This window comes from Coffea arabica, chromosome 3c (assembly GCF_036785885.1).
Source record: "Coffea arabica cultivar ET-39 chromosome 3c, Coffea Arabica ET-39 HiFi, whole genome shotgun sequence".
NCBI classification, from domain to species: Eukaryota; Viridiplantae; Streptophyta; class Magnoliopsida; order Gentianales; family Rubiaceae; genus Coffea; species Coffea arabica.
The window spans coordinates 37,309,986-37,316,878 of NC_092314.1; positions in this window are offsets into that span (position 1 = coordinate 37,309,986).

Sequence of the window (6,893 nt, forward strand, 5' to 3'; positions counted from 1 at the left end):
TTCCTTCTTACTCCCTCCACCGAAGACCTCTCCAAGCTACCCTATTTTCCCCCTTTTGCTTCCTTGCACACGTTTTTCTACTGCCCGAAGCTTCTTCTCCAGCCTTTCTTGGTTGTTTGGTTCCTTTAGCCGCCACTCCCTCTGATTTTCCTCTCTCCATTTTGCCTAAATCCACACCTTTTCTTTTCTTTCCTTTTGCTCTGTTCTTTTCCCTTTGGCCGTCCGACGACAACTCCCTTGGTCTCCCTCTCTTTCTCTGTTTTCTTTTTTGCTTGCGGCTCTTTTATTTTTAAAGGCACCTCCAAAGACTAAACCTAATTTGAAAGGCTAAGATTTCAAACCCCAAAGTAGGCTTATGTGTCTTATTCTTGTCCCTTTGATTGACTTTTCCTTTTTTCTCTTTTTTTTTTCTTTTTTTTCTTTTCGAAAATTAGTATGAAGGCCAAAATAAATAGATAATAAAATAAAATGAACTAGAAAAAAATAAATAAAATGAAATAAAAAAAAACCCTAGAATTGAAACAAATAAAGCAAAATTAAATTAATTAAACTAATAAAGTTAAAAAATCAAAATTTGGTGTCTACACATATGATTTAATTTTTCGATTGTAATAAGAATTAGAAAAGTCCAATCCTAACCAACAAACACGCTATGAGGGTTCGTTTAAATTAGATCATATGTTTCCCTAACATGAAACCAATCATGCTAGTCGCCACTGGTATTAATCAATTGAATAATTATGGATTCAATCAATTAATCTGGTAATAGATTATTAGGTTAATTCAAATATCGGGCCCTTAACATTCAAATAACATAACAATCATAAGAAGTTAAATCAAAAAACGTACAAATACTAATGAATAAAAGAAATAAGTAAAATAATTCGATCTCACAGATGTTTGGAACCGACTCCTCAAATTGACTTTCGACTAAAAAACGGAGATTTAGCTACACATCCTCAAGGGAGATCTGCAGGACTCCATCGATAACTATTGATTTTTCCTTAAAGACTAACTAAAGAAGACCAGCGGTCGTCCTTCCTCTCCTCTACTACTACTAGTAGTTATCTCTTGTATTCACTACCCGAAAAAAGGAAAAGCAACAAAAATAGAATTCTACTTGAAAAAGGACAACTCCCAAGATAATGCTAATTATTTCCTAATAAAACATCTAACAAAAAGTGATAATTTCCTAATTTTCATCCAATACTTCACATAGGCTCCACCTTAAATTGGGAAAACTCTTGAAAAATCACCTCTTTTATTAATTTTTTTGCTCCACCTTCCTACAATTGGCATAAAATATTAAATATAAGTAGAATCAATCAATTAATACAATATTTGGTAATACAAACGAGGGAAACAATCATAAAATTAATAATAAAATTGTAACCTATCAGTATAGGATCATTATAGTCGTTCGTGAAATCGTAGGATCATATGATTCTACGATCCCATTGCGATCCTATAGATTTTTGATAATTTTGTAAATATGGGGATACAGTTTGAAACTAAATGAAAACATTGGGGCAAGTTTGTAACTTATAAAGGAATTGGATCCTTTATTTATAATTTTGCAACAATTTTTGTCTTAAAAACAAAAGCCACAACAAAAAAAGGCTTCAAAAAATTAGGAACAAATGAATGAAACAAATAGAGAGAGTCAAAATCACAAAGGACAAAGAGAGAGAAAGTTTCTTTGGTTCTTCCCCATTTCCATTCCAAAACAATTTCACAAAATTTTTCCAATGTCCTATTTCTAATTTTCTATTGTCTTTGTACCCTTGTCCAAGCTCAAGAAATTTCTGACAGAAGAAGTCGCCCGACGAAAACAACTGCGAGTACCCGTAAGCCCTAATTTGATTGTTTCTTTTAATCATGCCTATTAGCTACATATGTGTACTAAATGCTTTTACTATCAAGTGTTAAGATGGGTTGTATTCTTATTTCTAATTAGGCAAGATGCCAAGATGATACAAAGTCATACCCTAAGTTTCAATCTTGAGTTCCTAGGCACTTTAGTTGGTTGAGTTGCTTATTTGGAATTAGTCTAGTAGTGTTAGTTTCTCAATTAAGCTCATGTTGAACATTGATTGGTTGGTTTATTAGATAGTTGTAATGTTGTTCGTTTCCTTATTTTCCCTAGGAATTTAGGTTCAACTAGCATTAACTTTACTTAAGGCCGTGAGTTAAATTCTTACATGCCTAGTTGTTTTAGGTTTTATTTTGTAAGCCCTATAAAAATCTTTAAGTCTTATTCAATAGAGGGAGGAAGATTTTTTTTCAAAAATTGAGAGTTAATTTCCAAGCTTCTTCATGAGCTTTTCTTGAGCACTTTAGAGGGATCTAGGTGTTCGTTTTGACTTTGTCAATCAAGAAACGCACTCGGTTGTGGTGTCTTTTACTATCTAAATGTTCTTGAGCGGTCCAAAGTTTGTATAGATTCTTCCACCCCAAATTTGATACCAACAATCTAGATCTTGTGGGCTTGTTGCGATTCGGGTTTCATTAGAAATAGGATGAGGTACGTACCATTTGGTATCAGAGCTAGTTGAAGATATCTTGCTATATTATGTGTTTTTTTTTCTTAAATTCATTTCTAGGGTTTAAAAAAAAAAGGATTTGTTAGGGTTTCTTTCCTTTGAGTCATTAATTATCCTTGTACTTCTTGTTGTCCATGTTTATTGGTCTTGTTCATGTGTTTAAGTAGGGGTGGCAATTCGGGTCCAAATCAGGTTGGCGGGTCGGGTTCGGGTCAACCCATCAGAAAATCTGTTGACCCGAACCCGACCCGTCAACCCGTGACGAGTCAAGTATGCTGATCCGAACCCAAAAATTTCAGTTTGACGGGTTGGCGGGTCGACCTGAAATGACCCGAAACTTAATTTTAATTTATTAATTTATCACTGTAATTTCTAATAAAATCAATTTCTCACAAAACTAATTACATAATCAAGTAATAAAAATTTAAATAAATAATTCCAAACCAAATCTAAAATAAATTAAACACCATAAAAGTGTTTTATCCCAAACAAAATATAAAATAAATTATAACAGTATAAAAGTAAAAAATAATATAATATATTATTTGTCCAAATATAATAATTTTAACTTCACACAAATTAAATAAATTCATTTAGGATTAAGTAATTAATGCCTTTGAAAAAAAGAATAACTTAGTTTAGTTAGATAAAATTATTTTTATGTTTATTAAATTATTTTTAATTCTTAAACGGGTCATATCAGGTCACCACGGGTTGACCCGAAATCGACCTGTTTTTTTTTTCGGGTTCATCGGGTCCAACCCGATTCTGACCCGAATTCCCGAAACCTCAATCCAAACCCATTAATTTCGTGTTAGGTTCGTGTCGTGTTTTCAAGTCGTGTCGAAAATTGCCACCCCTATGTTGAAGTCTAGCAAATCTATTGTTTAGTTGTTTATTTGGCATCTTTGTGTTATTCTTGAGTCATTAAAATCGCATAAAAAAGTGGAGTCCATAGTACCTTTTTTTTTGTTCTTATTGTTGCTGGAAATTTGTTGTCATCCCTAGAAATTTTTCAAGAAGCTGTTTGAAACTTGTTCTTGAGATCCTTGCAAATAATTTTGAAGTTCTTGAGGTTCTTGAACAAATCTTGAAGCTATTGGATCAATTTCAAGGTTTCTTGAACATTTTTAATCACTTCTTCAAGTTCTAGAAATTTCTTGCTAAAACAGTCCGAGTTCTTGAACTTCCTTGGAATAATTTTTGGAAAATCTTGGTTGTCTTGAATTGTGTGAACCTATTTTGGTTGTTTCTTGGATTATGAAATCAAAATCAGTTTCTTGGGTTCTTGATTGAGTAAATATCAATCTTGGAAGTCTTGATAAACCTTGACAATAAACTAATTTGGAAACCGAGGTCCTTGTGTGTTCAACTGATTCTTGAAAATTTTCTAGAATTTGATCCTTCAAATCTGCCATTTAAATCTTCACCAAATTGGTAACCATGAGGTGCAGAAGAATCCTCGAAGGAAATGGATTCAAGGTCGGCCAAGAAACAAATCAAAACAGCCTTGTTTCCTTTTTCTTTTCCGAACAGCTTTCGAATTTCGTAAAATGTGACCAAATTTGATCTTGCTTGTCCAAAATCTAGTTGGACTTTGGAAAAAGGTTTCCCCAATGTGTTTCTTGAAGGAAAAACATCTTATTTCTAGTATTTAAAAGCTGCAAATCTTCCAGGTCAGCCGCGCAACTTACAAATTAAACAAAGCTACCTGCTTATTCTTAAAACTGCCACCTTTTCTTTGTTTTTATTTGAAAATTTTTCCCAACAATTCTTGCTGTTAATTTCGTGAGTTCACAGTAAATTTGAGGGTCATTTGAGTTGTCTAATTGAGTCAAATAGATCTGATCAGTGTTGGATAGAATACTTGATCCTAGGGTTCTCTAAATTATGCTGCTTGAATTTTACACATCCCAGCCTTAAAACTTTCTATCCAGCCTTTTGTTCCTTTGTTTAATTGAGTCTTTAAGCTCTAAATAATCCATTATTTGTTCTTAGAAACTTGCTGCACTTGCATGTTCTACTGATAAGTTGAATGTTCACTTGAAATACCTCTAATTTTCTAACGAGATTGATCGAGAAGTTAGAGAATTGTGGTGAGATTAATAGAGTGACTTTGTCGAGTGATACATGAGAGCTGAGTGTATAGACATAAGAGAGTGAAATGAGGATATATTTCTTTTCTACTCTAACCCTTTTGTAAGATTGTTTCGCCGTAGCAAGTGATGAAGAAGGCTCTTCACAAGCGTATGATTTTAAGCTCTTCACTGAAGCACTAAGGGGTGACATTAAACGGATGGTTGACGAATCCTTAGAATTCATGCAGGAGAGCCTTGATCACATGAAAAATTCACAAAGCCGTTTGAAGTCCAGTAGAAAGAAAACTCCTGTGCATGAGTTCGAAGATTCCATTAGTGAAGAGGAGATCAATAGAAGGCCGAGGCAAGAACATTGGAGCTGTAGACACCAAATTTTTAGTGTTAGTTTTGTATTGTTTTGTTGTATTTTCTTTAGTTTTTTATTTATTGTGTTTTATGTTATTATTTTATTTTATTTTATTTTTGAGTAATTTTAGCGTAGGAATTTATTGAAAAAGAAAAAGAAAAATCCTTCACAAAAATATATTTTATTCCTTTTCAAATGCAAGTTATTGTTTATCAATTGAAAAAAAAAAAAAAGAGGAAAATAGAGCCGCGCATGCATGCGGCATATAAAAACATTTGCAGAAAATATGGCAAGGGTATGATCGGAGGGCTGGAAATCTTGGTAGAAACCAATCCCTTATCCTCACCTTTGAGGTGAGGGTTTAGGGATTGGGGGCTTATATATAAAGGATGGCCGCAGCCAGGAGAGAACGGGGAGAGAGGTTGACAGCTGAAGCGAGAGTAAGGAGAAAATCTGGGGGATAGTCAGGACGGCTAGGTTCTTTCAGAAAAGGCCACGAAAGGAAAAGGGTTGAGAAGATAGGGAGAGGGTGACGGCGAAAAGGAAAAACAATAGGGAGACCGAAAGGAGAAAGGGCAAGAAAGCTACGAAGAGGGTCACTGAGGGACGGCTGGAAAATCTGAAATCAAGTGAGCAGACGGCAAGGAGGGCTGAGGGTGAAAAGAAACGAAAACGAGAGAGCTGGGGTTTCGGGAGAGAAGCAGAGTGACGGCGGGAAAAATCTAGAGCAAGAGAGAGAATTGAGGTTCTGTGGGGGAGAGAAAAAACAGCAGAAGTTTACAGGAGTTTTCTTGGAAAGAAAGGGGCGGCTAAGCTTGAGGAGAAACCAGGAGAGCCGAAGTTTTGGGTTTCGGAAAAGAAGAGTGGAAGTTGGTGGCTGGAAAAAGGAACGGCAAGGGAGATTTTTCAGACGAAGGGAACCAAGTGCAGAAGAAGAACTCCAGAATCCGAATAGCAAGCTAGCATCTTTCTTCACTGGGATTCGAATCTTGCCATCCTCGAATTCTTCATGTTTTACTGGCGTTTCCTGGTGTTAAAGGTAAACCTTTTCTCTATCTTCCAATCGCATCTCATCAGCTTAAGAAAAACAGTGTAATCTTGCAATGCCCATAGGTTCTTCAGCAATATTGTACCTTGAAATCTGTTGGGTAGTGATTCATTTCTGGAGTCTGATGTCAGATACGGTGTTTGTTGTGAAAAAGATGGTTTTAGCACGGATCTATAGCATGATATTTCATCGCATGAATTCGTTTAAAGAATAAACGGCCGCGGCAAGTTTGGAACTTTCAGCTTGTTGCAGCAGTTTCTTGTTTTTCCTTTCGATTCATTGGAGTTTCATTTTTCTGATGTCAAAACGTTTGTTTTGGGTCACCTCTGCTGTGTGTAATCCGTTTCCGGAAGCCTTAGTTCGCCAGGTTTGGTATATTAGTCAATGTTTGTTGCTAAGCGTAGACGGATAAACGTTTGTTGGTGATTTCTTTTGGAAGGTAGTCCTGAGAACTGTGTCTTGTATCTGGATGTTTTCGGCTGTACGGTTCTAAATGAGTTGGGATTGAATTCCAGGGCAGTAGGTCATGTGCCTACATGCTCCATTGGAGCTCATAGAAGGTGTCATGTGCATGCTGAATTGGTGAAAAGAAAGTTGTCGCAAGCTTAACTCTTTCTTTTGCTGCCTTTATGTCCCGTTGCTTGGACTGGATTTTCTGGGATAGTTTGAAGTTTTGCACTAGATTTTGGTTGTTGAAATGGTAGAAACTATTTGAGTTGCTTCATATAGGCCTCTTCGTTGAGTGACGAATCTTCATTCAAGAAAATCACAAAAACTGGTTTTACTTTTCTACCGCTGCACATGTCTTCTATTTGGTTCTTCATTTGTCTTCATTTGATCTTTAATGGTTCACTGTT